Raw genomic sequence first — 14014 nt, forward strand, 5'->3', positions numbered from 1 at the left:
CTCTATCACCCTCATCACCTTCATCACCACCTCCATCACTACCTCTATCACCGTCACCACCCCCATCACCACTACCACCACCTTTACACAAGAGATGCAGTACAGCAGTGCTTAGGAACACAGATTTTAGAACAGCACTGTCTATGTAATTATAACTACATAATTCTAACTATAATTTTTAATTATATAATTTTAAATTTTCTTGTAGCCATATCAAAAAGTAAAGATAGGAGTGAAATTAGTGTTAACAATATATTTTATTTAACTCAATATATGGAAAATATGTCACCATGAAATCAATATAAAAATTTCAGTGTGATATAGTACATTTTGTCACACCAACCATTCAAAACCTGGTGTCCATTACACACTCACAGCTTGTCTCGATTCACACCAGCCACATCTCTAGTGCTCAATGGTCACTCAGGGCTGGAGGCTGCCCTCCTGGGTAGCGCAGTTCTGAAGCCAACTGCAGCCACCACATACTGGCTGTGTGTCTGTGGGCAAGTTGCTTAACCCCTCCGGACTCACTTTCTTCATCTGTAAATTGGGAATAAGAGCAGAGCTGTGAGGATGAGATGTGTTAACATGTGCCCGTTGTTTGCTCCAGTGCCTGGCACACAGGCAGTGCTATCTAGTATTGGCTGTTATTCTTCCAGAAACCTGGAAGAAGTTCAGAGGTTTTGGCTTTGCATGTGGAACCACCCAGAGAGAGGGAGATTCATGAGCGTTGGTGTAGCCAGAGGTGGCTTCAGACTTCCTGGAGAAGTGATTTGGTCAGATCTTGCAGCTTGGACAGAGCTTGCACAAGAGAAGGAAAGCGGAGAGGGCTTTGTGGAGGAGAGGAGGGGAGTAGGGTCAGGAGGATGCCTGTCTGGTTAAGAAAGAGGGTGTAGGTTGAGGAGCAGAGGGAGAATTGGGCATGGCCAGACAAGGGGGATGAGGCAAGGACTGAGGGACCCTCGAAATCATGTCCTCCAGCATCCCCATCTGACACATGGGAACACCGAGGCCAGACAGGGAAAGTTACTTGCCCAGGGAGCCAGCCACACATGCTGCCCTTTGTTCACTGACCAAACACCCCATCCATCGGCGCTCTGCCTCTGAAGCTGGATCATGCTCAGCTGGGCAGGCATGTTTCTCTGCTTTGAAGAAGAAATTCTGTGGCTCCCGAGGCCCCATCCCAGGGTCTGGACACCCCTGGAGAATTGTAAGCCTTCCTTGAACTGAACGCAAATCCTTCTTTCTGTGGTTAATGGTGAATGTACCTCTTTGCAGGGTGGGCAAAGAAACTGGCCCCCAGGCTGCAAGGACCCCCTGGACCGTTTAGAGGCAACAGCTTATGCCGGGGATTCAGTCGCCGCCTTTCTCTGGTCAGTAATTAACCAGGCCTCATCTGGGCAGTGATAAGAATGCTGAGGCCGTTAGCTGGGAGTATGCTGTGTGTACATCTCCTCTGGGGATCACCCCCAACTGTTTGCTCCAGGAAGCGGGTAGCAAGTCTGCACAACTTGGCCCCCATCTCCAGGTGACTGACTGGCCTTGAGGTCGGTGCCACCCTGGACAGAGGACCCAAGCCACCCATGGACTGACCCATGGGCAATGGGCAGGCAGCTCACTCACAAATAGCCAAGGCCATTCCCACTGAGAAGGGTCTGGTCGAGGCCACCCAGGGGTCAGAGGAAGTTCCTGGCTGTGAGGCCCTCTGCAAAGGTCACCCATGAGGACTGTGGGCTGCTTTTGTTGTTTGAAATAAACTGTTCCCAATTTTCTATCCAGTGCGTGTCCTTTCCCGAGACCTTCCCACAATGGGCATAAGTCATTTTAAAGAGTGTTTTTGTCAAGGAAATAATAAAACAAATAATATTTGCTATAAACAACACAAGTAATTTTATTATTAAGTATTAATATTAATTTGCTGTTTTTTTTTAAGACAGGGTCTCACTCTGTTGCCCAGGCTGAGTGCAGTGATGCAATCACAGCTCACTGCAGCCTTGAACTCTAGGCTCAAGAGATCCTCCTGCCTCAGCCTCCCAAGTAGCTGGTACCACAGGTCTGTCCCACCACCCTCAGCTAATTTTTTTTTTTTTTTTTGATACGGAGTATCACTCTGTCACCCAGGCTGGAGTACAGTGGCACAATCTCGGCTCACAGCAACCTCCACCTCCCAGGTTCAAGCAATTCTCCTGCCTCAGCCGCCCAAGTAGCTGGAACTACAGGTGCGCACCACCATGCCTGGCTAATTTTTTGTATTATTAGTAGAGACAGGGTTTCACCATATTGGCCAGGCTGGTTTCAAACTCCTGACCTCGTGATCCACCCGCCTTGGCTTCCCAAAGTGCTGAGATTACAGGCATGAGCCACCATGCCCGGCTGGCTAATTTTTTTAAAAATTTTTTTGTAGAGACAGGAGTCTCACTATGTTGCCCAGGCTGGTTTTGAACTCCTGGCCTCAAGCTATCCTCCCGCATCGCCCTCCCAAAATGCTGGAATTACAGGTGCGAACCATGGAGCCCAGCCTTAAAGAGCTCTCTTAACTCATGATGATAACTCAGCTCTGGCAGAGATCAAACCAGCAGCTTTGTATGTGTGACTGACAAGCACACAACAGATCCAAGTCCTCATTGGGAAGCCTGCACAGGATCAGAACATGGCCAAGTTCTAATTGGATAAACAGCCAGGGACATTGCTGTACTTTAATTGGATGACCTATACAGGAACACTTCATTGCTAAATTCGGATTGGCTAAATGTACTTCTGTCCAAGTTCATGAGGAACCTGTGCAAGGTGGCATGTTGCAGAAACCAATCTAACAGCAACTTGAAGCTGCTCATGGTCATATTTCTCGTGTTACCTTCCAGTTTCATTGCTCAATCTACAGTCCAACAGTGTCTAGAAAGAAGGATTTGGCAGATGAAAAGTCCCAAACCTATGCTCTCTTCCCTAAAGAAAGGCTGAGCTGGGTGCAGTGGCTCATGCCTGTAATCCCAGCCCTTTGGGAGGCTGAGGGGGGCGGATCCTTTGAGGTCAAGAGTTCGAGACCAGCCTGGCCAACATGGTGAAACCCCATCTCTACTAAAAATACAAAAAAATTAGTTGGGCATGGTGGCGGGCACCTGTAATCCCAGCAACCCAGGAGGCTGAGGCGGGAGAATTGCTTGAACCCAGGAGACAGAAGTTGCGGTGAGCCGGGATTGCGCCACTGCACTACAGACTAGGCGACAGAGCGAGGCTCCGTCTCGAAAAAACAAAACAACAACAACAAAAGGCTGAAACAGCTCACAATTTTGTTGACAATTAAAGTCAATAGTCCTTATTGGTGAGAGCTCTCACTTGCAGGGCAATTAACATATGCCAGGTGCTGGGCTTCATGGGCAACACCTCATTTAATCCTCACAACAACCCAATGAGGTGAGCAACATGTTTCCCCACTTTACAGATAAAGAAACTGAGATTCAGAAAGGGCCAGAAGTTGTCCAAAGCAAAGCCATGTGCCTAGACAGAATCTGAGTTGGGATTCACACACATATCTGCCTGATCTTTACCCTGGGCTGTTTCTCAGTTTGCAAATGAAACCAAAATGTGCTGCTGGACAGAAACCAGCATTCCGCTTCCTCCCAGTGCGCAGGAAGGGTGTTTATGGTGGTCCGGTCCAGGCCTACACTCAGCACCAGTACATCCACAAAGTTGGCAAAATATTGAAACGCTTCCACACTGGTTCGTAAGCAGCTGCTCTCCTGAGTCCCCCAAGGGTCTCTCAGCCTTCTTGATTCTCCAGGGACACCATCCCCTACCCTGAAGCCTTCCAGACCTCCCCACGATCCAGTGACTGAAGGGCTAATGCCCAGTCCACTGGGGGATCCCGGTACATTCCCATCTCCAGTACATGGGTCGGTGCCTCTGCTATATGGGTCAATAAATATTTGAAATATCACTCGGGTAATGCAAGATCCATAGCTTGGCAGCTTATGGTAAATTACCTCACCCAAATGACCTAGATATTCTTCCCTTCTTCCAGAATAATACGTGTCTCACCATCTGTTTTGAGAATAGGCTGATATCTAGCACATTAAGTCTGACATAGAGTAAGTCTCCAGTCCATGGAAGTATGTTGTGTTATTATAATTATTGCTAAGGTGGGTCTGCACTTTCTAGCATTTCACAAAAGGTGCTCAACAGCATTCTAGACCCAAGAGATGCTCTACTATATTAAAATAAATAAATAAATAAATGTCTGGGTGCAGTGGCTCACGCCTGTAATCCCAGCACTTTGGGAGTCCAAGGTGGGAGGATCCCATGAGATCAGGAGTTCGAGACCAGCCTGACCAACATGGAGAAACCCCGTCTCTACTGAAAATACAAAATTAGCCGGGCGTGGTGTCGCATGCCTGTAATCCCAGCTACTCAGGAGGCTGAGGCAGGAGAGTTGCTTGACCTTGGGAGGCGGAGGTTGCAGTGAGCCGGGATCACGTCATTGCACTCCAGCCTGGACAACAAGAGCGAAACTCCGTATCCAAAAAAAATAAAAAAAATTCTGAGGTCAAGCAAATTTTGGAAACTGCAGATGCTCAGAGATTCACAATGTGCATTAAAGGATATAAAGGATCTGAGAAGGTCTGCATTAGATAAATTGGATTTGTATCATTTAATCCTTACATCGTCTGGTCCCAAATCCATCTGACTGCAGGACTCCCTCGTTCCGGTAGGACAGTTAGGTGGGTGGGTAAAAATTTACAGACATCCTCTACAATTTAATTTGGAAACATCTGTTTCTAGCCAAAACCAACACAGGATTCCCAAGTAATGATAGGGGCGTGTGTGCATGTGTGTGTGCGTGCTTGCGTGTGTGTGTGTGTGTGTATTTCATCTGCAAACTGAGACCATTTCCAAAAAGGGATCCAGCATTTTGAATCTGGGCTGGAAGAGGGCGTCTACGATGGGGAGGCTCACACCTGTGAGTTATCACTGGGCTTGGTCTCAGCCTCACCTCCCTCCCTCCCAGGGGATGCAAAGTGATGCCAGGCAGTGTGGGGTGGGGTCCACCTGAGAAGGCTTCCTGCAGGGAGGGAGTGTGGAGCCAGCTAAAGGGGAGGGGTGGGGTCCAGATGGGCAGAGAGGAGGGTGGAGGTGAAAATGCCACTCCCCTGGGACACATGGCACCTTCCAAATCACACAATGCCCCGTCCAAGCCAGCTGTTGGCTTTCTGCCCTGGCCTCTAGCTCTCCTTCCTTCCCCTCCTCCCCTCCCAGGTCTAGAACCATCTCCTGAGTCAGCTCTGGGCTTCCTGCTAGGAGCTCAGACCCTTCCTGCTCAGGGAAGGTAGGGCTACCTGAGGGACTGTACCTTGAGGGCGGGGACTGGAAACTCACCAACAGTGCACAGCCCAAAAGGAACAGAGAGTGCAAGGCCAAATCTGTTTGCTCAGCCCTGGGGTTAACCCTGAGACTCAACCCTCTCACCCACAACCACTTCTCTTATGGGGAAGGGGTAGGAACTGCCTGTGCCTGGGGCTGGGGAAGGGAGAGGGAGCCCAAGGGGTGGGAATCGAACTCAGGCTGGAGGTAGGACCGGCCTTTCTCTGGCCCCACGGGAGACCCAGAGCCAGCCTGGGAGTGAGAGGTGAGCCGGGAGTGGCAGGGGGGTGGGAGAGGCCGCATGAGCCCAGGCGCCAGGCGGGTTCCTCCACCCCAGCCAAGAGGAGCGGTCTAGATCCCTCCCTCCCTCCCTCTCAGCTGACAGGGCAGGGCCAGGCAAGCATGCAGGGACCTGGAACCGAAACTCAGCAAAGAGTGTCATTCCAGGGACCCTCGCCCAGCAAGCCTCCAACCACCCTGGCGCCTGCTCTGCCCCAAGGCCATGCCTCCCAGAAAGGGGGCTAGTGGGAACCGCAGAGCAATGGCAGAAAGAGAAGCCTTTGGGGTCAGACAGACAGACATGTTTCCTGAGCACCTGTCATGTTTCAGGCCCTGAGCTTGATTCTAGAAACACAGTGGGGACCAAAACCAGACATGGCGTCCTGCACCCTGTGTGGCCTTGGCCTGGTCACTCCACCTCTCTGAGCTTTAGCTGCCGCAACTATACCACAGGGCTCCTAACTCTCTGTTGCCTGGGTTGCTTTGAAGATTAACTGAGCTAAGCCTAGTATGTGACACCCTGCAAAGGGTAGGTGCTCAATAAGGGGTAGTTACCAACATGACAGGGGCTGTGTTGAATAAAGCTCCCTGCACAGAAGGCCGGCTTTGCCCAGGTTTGCCCTCTGCCTGTTTCTAGATCTTAATTCCAGTCCTCTCTGCATGACCTCGGCAGGACCTGCCCTACCCTTCTCTGGTCCTCACTTCCCTCTCCTCTGATATGGGGTCGCAGTCCCTATGTCAGCTGCTTCCCAGGATCAAGTGAAAGCCTTTGGACCCAATAAGGAGGGTTCCCCTAGGGCACAGAGGGACAGGCTTAGCAACGATTTTCAAACTACATGTCACAATCCATTATGAGTCTTGTAAGACATGTAGTGGCTGTCGCCAGAATTTTCTTTTAATTGATTAGAGGGCATCTTGCATAGTAAGGATATGTTTTTACTTTGGGAAATTTTTATTTCAGTTAAATATCGATACATATGTTTCCTAAGTCATAGGAACACATATATCAAAATGTTTTTCTTCCTGTGGGGAGAGCAATGCTGCAAAGCAACTGGTAATGGTTAAGAACACAAGCTCTGGGGTCAGAAAAGTTTAAGTTTGGGTCCTCACTCTGCCCCTATTAATGGAGTGACGCTGGGCAAGTTACTTTAGCTCTCTGTGCCTCAGTTTCCTCTTGTGTACAAAGGGGATAGAAATAACACCTACCGGCCAGGTGCAGTGGCTCCTGCCTGTAATCCCAGAGTTTTGGGAGGCCAAGGTGAGAGACTTGCTTGAGGCCAGGAGTTCAAGACCAACCTGGGCAAAATAGCAAGACCCTGTTTCTACAAAAATAAAAAAAAGTTAGCTGGGGCTGGGTGCAGTGGCTCACATCTGTAATCGCAGCACTTTGGGAGGCCAAGGCAGGCAGATCATTTGAGGTCAGGAGTTCAAGACTAGCCTGGCCAACATGGTGAAACCCCACCTCTACTAAAAATACAAAAAGTAGCCAGGTGTGGTGGTGCCGGCCTGTAATCCCAGCTACTCGGGAGGCAGGAGAATCCCTTGAACTGGGAGGTGGAGGTTTCAGTGAGCAGAGATCATGCCACCACCCTCCAGCCTGGGTGACAGAGCAAGGTTCCATCTCAAAAAAAATCAGCTGAGCATGGTGGAGCATGCATGTATTTTGAGCTACTCAGGAGGCCGAGGTGGAAGGATTACTTGAGCCCAGGAGGCTGAGCCTGCAGTGAGCTGTGACTGCACCACTGTACTCTAGCCTGGGCAACAGAGCAAGACCCACTCTCTAAAAAAATAAAAAAGAAAGAAAGAATACGTACCTCGTTAGTACTCAGAACAGTGCTCGGCACGAGGCTTAGTGGGAGTCAGACTCAGAATGAGGAGGAAGGCAGGCCTCAGAGGGGGTGGCCTCTGTAAGTGGGAGTGGGGTCTGCTGCCCCCTCCCCAGTGCAGAAGACTGTTCTGGCCCAGCCCCAGCACCCCTTACTTTACAGATGAGAAGCCCAAGGCCCCGAACCAGAGAGCGACTTGTCAGTCACTGAGAAGCTGGAGCCTTCCGCCTCCCAGGCCATGGATTCCCACCTCTTACTGCCTCTTGGTCTCGACAGAGTACTTGACCCTTCGATGTCCTCTCTGTAAAATGGGGGCAGTAAATAGTTGACCTCTTAGGGTTGACTAAATGACATCCTTGATGTACAAACAAAGTGCTTGGCACAGGGCAGGCCCACAGTAAGTCTAATGAAATGTTAGCAGTTTTTACTCACAATATATTGTTCAACAAAAAAGGCAGATTATAAAACAATATGTACAGTATGAGCTCATTTTGTATAAGTGAAAAAAAAAAAAAAAAAGGCATGTGGTCTGCGAGCACCTCCCAAGCAGCTCACAGTGATCATTTCTAGGTGCGTGAGTGGGTGGGGGGCGGGGGGTGCGTTACAGGTACGTCTTTGGTTTTTGTTTGTTGTAGCTAAAGTTTCTAGTTCTGATTATTCTACAGCTAATGTGTATTGTTTTTATGTAAAGGAAAAAGAGAGGTATTTTTAATCACCATAAATAAGAACGACTATCCACCTCAGCTGACTCATGCAATGTCCCCAGGCCAACACGTGGGCTGAACCCAGGCCGCCTTCCACCGAAAACCACCAGGTGTGCCATTGTGGTTTGGGGCACGGGCACACCAAGCAGCGGCCTGCTTTGCATTTTCTTTTTCTTGTTTGTTCACAGTGACAGCTGATGACCCACTGGTGGCATTCCGTGTAACAAACACATGCCAAAGATTGCAGATTTCGTAGGCAGGAGGGAGGGAAGGAGGGAGGGAGGGAGGGAGGCAAAGGCACGCTGGAGTTTATCAAGCAATAAGTCCTGGCATCTTCCTTATGCAAAACCCAGGCTGGGAGTGGACAGTGATAAGGGCCAGGGACAGATATTCTGTAGGCTGTGGATGCCACGCCAAGAGGAAGAATGAAGGGAGGGGTACATGGAAGGAGATGGTGGCTGAGGCAGGAGGGCACGGGGAAGAAAGGGAGGTGGTTCAGACGCTGCTCCCCCACCTGCTGGGCCCTTTCCAGAGCCTTCCCAGAAGTTCACCTGATGCTAAGCAGCAGGGGTGTGTGGGCAGCAGGGGTGTGTGGGCAGCAGAGGTGTGTGGGCAGCAGAGGTGTGTGGGCAGCAGAGGTGTGTGGGCAGCAGGGGTGTGTGGGCAGCAGGGGTGTGTGGGCAGCAGGGGTGTGTGGGAGGTGGGGATGTATGCCCTGGCGGGGGATGGGGGAATCAGGAAAGAGATTCTATTTGGCCAAGAGAGGGATATTGAGGCTATAGAGGGCTGGAGAATCATGTTCAACGGTGATTGTGGGGAAAGATGGATCCAAGATGGACCCTTTTAAAAAGACACGTGCTTTAGGGAGCCTGTGGTTTCATGGGTCTCCACAAGCATCCAGAAATCTGTCCTCTGACAGCACCCTGGCTGCCCATCCCCTATCACAGGGTAGGTAGAACTGTCTATCTGTTATGATCCACAGCAGCCATCCCCCAGCCGAGCCCCATCTCAGCCTCCTGAGGCTCAGCCCCCATCTCCCCCTCTCGAGGCCCAGCCCGTGTCTCAGCTTCCCAAGGCTCAGCACAGTCTCAGCCTCCCGAGGCTCAGCACGGTCTCCCTCCATCTTAGTCAAGCCCTGTGCTCAGCACAGGGCCGAAAGACAGAAGATGCCCACTCAGCCCCCAGTGAACACCTGAGTCTGAAGATGAGTGTGGTCTGAGTGGCGAGTGACTCACCTGTGCCTGAGGCTTAGGAGACCCACCTCCCAGGTTCCCCTTTAGCTCGCTGTGATCTGAGCTTGGGAGCATCGTGGAACAGGTCCCTGCCTTTTGTTCCATCTGCACAGCAGGGTTAGTCCTGCCCGGCTCCATCTCTGAAGAGGAGGAATCAAAAAAAGGGATTTTACAGAGTTGAGTGGGAAGAGAGAGGGCGCAGGAAACCTATTCCAAGCTGGCATGTCCTGCACGTGCCTGCTGGCTTTGGGGAAGTTGGCGGCCGCTAGGGGGCTGGACAAGAAGGAAAGGTTGGCCAGGGCCTGGGTTGCCAGATTCAGCGGCTTGGCTGGAGGCTATAAGCAGGAGGAGGCCAGGAACTGGATCTGAGAAGAGAGGACCAGTCCCAGGAAGAAAGCTGAGACACTGCTGTCTGGGAGGAGCCAAGAACTTGGTTTATTGTACCAGGAAGAAAAGTCTAGGCCTCTGCCAGGGCAATCATCAGAGAACACTGCTCCAGGGAAAACTGCCTCCCACTTCCTGGACCTCTGTGGGCAATAGAGAAGTACATGTCAGCAGTGCCCCCTGCTGGACAGCCCCAACATTACACTATTTGTCCAATGTCAGAAACAGAATGTAAGACGGATGTATCTGGAATGTTCAAGCTGGAGTAACACCATCCAACAACTATTACTGCTGCTGCTGCCACTTTTATTGATGGCTGACTGTGTCCCAGGCACTATGCTAAATAATTTTATTGGATGATCTCATTCAATGTTCACAACAGCCCTATGAAATAGGAACTATTACTAATCCAATTTTTCAGATGAAGAAACTGAGAAACAGTTTTTTTCTGAGGTTTCAAGTTAGCTGGTAGCAAGATTAGCTGTGCAGCCCAGGCCTCTCTAGCCCAAAAGCCCATGGCTTTTTGTTGTTGTTGTTGTTGTTTTTTGAGACGGAGTCTCACTCTGTCGCCCAGGCTGGAGTGCAGTGGCGCGATCTCGGCTCACTGCAAGCTCCACCTCCCGGGTTCACGCCATTCTCCTGCCTCAGCCTCCCAAGTAGCTGGGACTACAGGCACCCGCCACCACGCCCGGCTAATTTTTTGTATTTTTAGTAGAGACAGGGTTTCACCATGTTAGCCAGGATGGTCTTAATCTTCTGACCTTGTGATCCGCCCGCCTCGGCCTCCCAAAATGCTGGGATTACAGGCGTGAGCCACGGCGCCCGGCCCAAGCCCATGGTTTTAACCGCATTCTTGGGTCTCTCAACCAGTTCAGGATGATGGAGAATTTTCGTTTTTGTATCATCTCCACTTGGTTGGTAGAGGCTGCCTAGAGCTCTGGGTTGAGAGGATTCCTGAGTGCTGTGATGAATTTGTGATATCTGCCAGTGGCACTGGAAGGGATGTGGCCGCATGTGTGTGAGTTATGTTTTCATCTCTGATCTAGTCCAATCTATTGTATACTGTGATCCTTATAGGACCCTGAGAAAAGGAATCAAGGCTAAATCTTTTTTTTGAGACTGGGTCTTGCCCTGTTGCCCAGGGTGGACTGCAGTGGTGTGATCACAGCTCACTGCAGCCTCAACCTCCCAGGCACAAGTGATCCTCCTACCTCAACCTCTCAAGTAGCTGGGACCACAGATGTGTGCCTCCACACCTCACTAACTTGTTTTGTTTTTTGTAGAGATGGGGTCTCCCTATGTTGCCCAGGCTGGTCTCAAACTCCTGGGTGATCCTCCCACCTCAGTCTCCTAAAGTGTTAGGATTACAGGCGTGAGCCATCGAGCCCAGCCTAAGGCTCAGTTTTCTGACCTCTGTCTTTACTCAATCACTCGGTGACCTAAAAGGCATCTCAAATGTAGCATGTCTAAATATGGAACTCTTGATTTGCACCTCCAAACCATCCCTCCACCATCTTCCCCACTAAGTAAAAGGCATCGCTAGTCTTTGTTGGCTCAAGACAAAAAGCCTTAGTATCACCCTTGACCTCCTTTTTCTCTCACCCCTGACATCAAATCTTTCAATACATCTCACTGGTTCTCCCCTTGAAATATATCCAGAATCCAGCCACGTCTCACCACCTTCACAGCTGCCACCACCATTGTCTTCCCTGGACTAATGTAGTAACCAATCTTGCTCCACGTGTCCTTACCCCCTGTATTAGTCTGTTTTCATGCTGCTAATAAAGACCAGAGACTGGGTAATTTACAAAGAAAAAGAGGTTTAGTAGACTCACAGTTCCAAGCGGCTGGGGAGGCCTCACAATCATGGCAGAAGGCAAAAGGCACGTCTTACGTAGCAGCAGACAAGAGGGAATGAATGAGAGCTAAGCAAAAGGGGAAACCCCTTATAAAATCATCAGATCTTATAAGACTTATTCACTACCATGAGAACCGTATGGGGGAAACTGCTCCCATGATTCAACTGTCTCCCACCAGGTCCCTCCCACAACACATGGGAATTATGGGAGCTACAATTCAAGATGAGATTTGGGTGGCGACACAGCCAAACATATCACCCCCTACACCTTAGTCTCAACTCAGCAGACATCCTTAGGACTTCTCGGTTTTTCTTTCTTTTTTTTTTTTTTTTAATTATACTTTAAGTTTTAGGGTACATGTGCACAACGTGCAGGTTAGTTACATATGTATACATGTGCCATGTTGGTGTGCTGCACCCATTAACTCGTCATTTAACGTTAGGTATATCTCCTAATGCTATCCCTCCCCCCTCCCACTTCTCGGTTTTTCAAAGCACTTTGGCATAAGTTACACACACACACACGCACACACACACACACACACAGAGTAAAGCGAGGCAGGAAATTGTCACTCCCATTTGACACATCAGAAAAACTGAGGCTTGGAAAGGTGATGCAAAGACATCAAAGACACAACGGGGAAGTTGCCCCAGCTCTTACTGTGACGCCATACACTGCCATTTCCCTTCTGGACATGACCCTCTGTCTCCCACAGCCTCCTATGGGTACATCCGAGAGTCTCCCAAGAGGCTGCAGAACGTCAGGTAAGGAGAATGTCAAGGAAGCCAGGAGAGTTGGTCTTCTCTCTGCCTTGGAGGGCCCCAGTCTAAGAAAAAAAACGTTATCTCTTGGTCTAATCCGCGGTCTCACAGTCTGGACCACTTTCCTTTGGTATGTGGTGCCCCCTGGTGCTCACTCTTAGGAAATGCAGCTGGTTATCTAAGCTTTAGGGGAGAGGGGTGAGCTTTCATGGTGGAGGTGATGCCTGGGGGCTCTTCTGACCACCCTCTCAGAGGAGCTCCCTCCCAGCACAACTGTTCCATGCCTTAGAGACCAGAGTGTGCGTCCAGGTTGATGAGGGCCACACTGCTCCTTTAAAAATTCACCAATGCACGACTTCTAGTGGGAACCCAAATTGGTACAGCCTTTTTGAAAACAGTCATTTAAAATAATAATAATAAAATAAAATAGCTGGACATGGTGGCCCATGCCGCAATCCCAGCATTTTGGAATGCTGAGGTGGATGGATCACTTGAGCTCAGGAGTTTGAGACCAGCCTGGGAAACATGGTGAAACCCTATCTCTACAAAAAATACAAAAAATTGGCCAGTCGTGGTACACGCCTGTGGTCCCAGCTACTCAGGAGGCTGAGGGGGGAGGGTTTCTTGAGCCTCGGAGGTCAAGACTGCGGTAAGCCAAGATTGTGTCACTGCACTGCAGCCCAGATGACAGAGTGAGATCACGTCTAAAAAAAAAAAAAAATTAACTTGGGAGGCCAAGGTGAGAGGATCGCTTGACACCTGGAGTTTGAGACTAGTCTGGACAACATCACAAGACTCCATCTCTTAAAAAATTAAAATACTTAGCCGGGTGTGAAGGTGCATGCCTGCAGTCCCAGCTACTTGGGAGGCTGAGGCAGGAGGATCGCCTGAGCCCAGTTCAAGGCTTCAGGCAGCCATGATTGTTCTGCTGCACTCCAGCCTGGGTGACAGAGCGAGAACCCATCTCTAAAACAAATTTTCTTAGTTAAAACTTTAAAAAATATTTTAAATGACATACTCATGATATAATGTGAGCTACTAAACATATATATATAAAATACTGTATATGTACTAAACTCACAAATGGTAGCAATGAGTCTCTCTGCAGAGTGAGATTATATTTTATTTTTATTCTTTATAATTTTCTATACTTTCCCAATTTTCGGCATTCAGCATGTTTCACTTTTCTAAAGTATAGTTTTGTGAAGGAAAAATTAATAATAAATCCCTTTCCATCTGGTTTCCTGTCCCTGTCATCTGCTGTATGCTGGTCAGAACATCTCTGGAGCACTATTCAGTGAGCAACAGGAGAGTTAAAGATTTGTCCACCAGTGAGAACACGTGTGCATTGCAGTGGAGGAGCTTCTGAACACCTTGCTTTACTCAGGGATTCCAGAGTCCCAGCAGGGGGTGGAGGAAGAAGAACAGACTCCTAGAGAGGAAGAAACTTTGACCTCAAAAATGAAGAAACAGAGGACCAAAAGGAAGCTCATGACCAAGATTCTTAGGCAGATGGAGACAGGGCTGGGTCTAGTGTTGGTCACACAGCAGATAGTCAGGTTGCCTGACCCGAATTCCTGAGTTCTTCCCCCACACCAGCAACCTGGAACTTCT

At 49.5% G+C, this 14014-nt stretch overlaps 1 long non-coding RNA gene across 1 annotated transcript; it reads right to left on the reverse strand.

Moving 5' to 3' along the window:
* Positions 1-241: 241 nt before the first annotated feature.
* On the reverse strand, positions 242-11943 carry LOC107973891 (uncharacterized). The gene is made up of 3 exons (XR_001716403.3): positions 11616-11943; positions 9400-9536; positions 242-1799 (listed from the first exon to the last, which is right to left on the reverse strand). It is a non-coding gene; the product is annotated as an uncharacterized LOC107973891 (long non-coding RNA).
* Between the last annotated feature and the right edge of the window lie 2071 nt (positions 11944-14014).

The sequence above is a fragment of the Pan troglodytes genome, chromosome 1 (assembly GCF_028858775.2).
Source record: "Pan troglodytes isolate AG18354 chromosome 1, NHGRI_mPanTro3-v2.0_pri, whole genome shotgun sequence".
NCBI classification, from domain to species: Eukaryota; Metazoa; Chordata; class Mammalia; order Primates; family Hominidae; genus Pan; species Pan troglodytes.